The sequence below is a fragment of the Empidonax traillii genome, unplaced genomic scaffold, assembly GCF_003031625.1.
Source record: "Empidonax traillii isolate 1590-97213 ecotype Southwest subspecies unplaced genomic scaffold, ASM303162v1 scaffold933:size234345, whole genome shotgun sequence".
Taxonomy (NCBI): domain Eukaryota; kingdom Metazoa; phylum Chordata; class Aves; order Passeriformes; family Tyrannidae; genus Empidonax; species Empidonax traillii.
The window spans coordinates 227180-228637 of NW_020956126.1; positions in this window are offsets into that span (position 1 = coordinate 227180).

Consider the following 1458-nt stretch of genomic DNA (forward strand, 5'->3'; position numbering starts at 1 on the left):
ACATTCCTGACACATGTGATAAGGTCAACTCAGAATCCAATATAGTTAATTATAAAAAAGATTTTTGTGTGTGTTTTGAATCCACTTTAACTGACAGCAGAAATTAAATCACTGCAGCTAAACACCTCGAGATATTCTCAGAATCTTAGGGTTCTCAGAGAAGTATGCATATTTATAACATAAGGCATCTGAATATTTCAGGGAGCAGAGCTGCAGCGTGAGTGACAGCCAACACTGCCTTGCCTTTCAACTTCTACATAATCAAGCAAAGAGTACAGTTAAGGTGACAACATCTGAATCTTTTATCAGATTGGTTTTTGTGAGGAAAAAAAAAAAAGAGGCCCCAAAACCAGACTCCCATCACATACCAAGCTTCATTTATTGCCTATGTACAAGACGACAGCAAGGATTTCCTTCTGTTCCCTGCTGCTTAACTCAGTGGCTCCAAGAGAAAAGAAAAAGCAAGGTGTTTTCCTATCTCCCCCTGACAGAGGACACTGCTACAAGAAGTGGCAAAAGACTCGAGTCCAACTATTGTTTCCACCATTTCTTTCCTCAGCGTTTCCCAACTTAACTCCCAGAAAGGCGTGCACTGGGTTCCTATGACTTTATCAAAGGATAACATCAGAAACCAGATATGAAAAGTCCAAAGGTAGAAGCAAAGGGATGTAAAGATGAATGTCTCTATTTACCAAAGCCAGGCAGTCTGTGCACCAGTGAGAGACCGGCACAAAAACAACCGCGCGCTGTGTGCGCATCTCCGGGAGGGATCACTGAGCCGCCTGGGTCAAGACTAGGAAGTTTCAGAGGATGACTGACCAGCAGCGGAAACAGGAATCCCTCTCCAAAGAGGAAATACAGAAATAGCTCATGGCCTGTCCATCCCACCAGAGCAATGTGTGCAGCAAACCCATTGCTCGACCCTCTTCAGACCACCGTACCAAAGTGCTGAGTATGTCCAAGCAGGTAGCCAAGACAACACTACTCAGTTTATACCTACCATCCAGTATAGCAGTACCCCACAAGAATATCACCTTCTTTAAGTGTAAAAGAGAAAAAAACCCCACCACCCACTATAAAAAAAAATACAAACAAAAAACCACACACATCTCCTGGTTTTGATAAAATGAAGTCTTGAGGCCCTCGAGTTGTTGGAAAGGGAAAAAAAAACAACACTATTCAATTTTTCAAATGCTGAATTATTACTGCCTTTTTTTTCTTTTTTTTCTTTTCTTTTTTTAATAAAGGAAAATATTACCACTATGAACATATTAAAAAAAAAAATCTTAGTTTACTCCCAGGGTCGAAAATAAAGCATACTTCAAGAACACAACATACTCTTCCTTCCCTCCTAAGGGAACATTTTTATACTCAAAATCTAGCCAAAAGGAATCTTGGATGCTTTACCTGCTTCTGTTCCCAAAACAAATTTAATAATTTTACAGCCGCTGTTTCTCA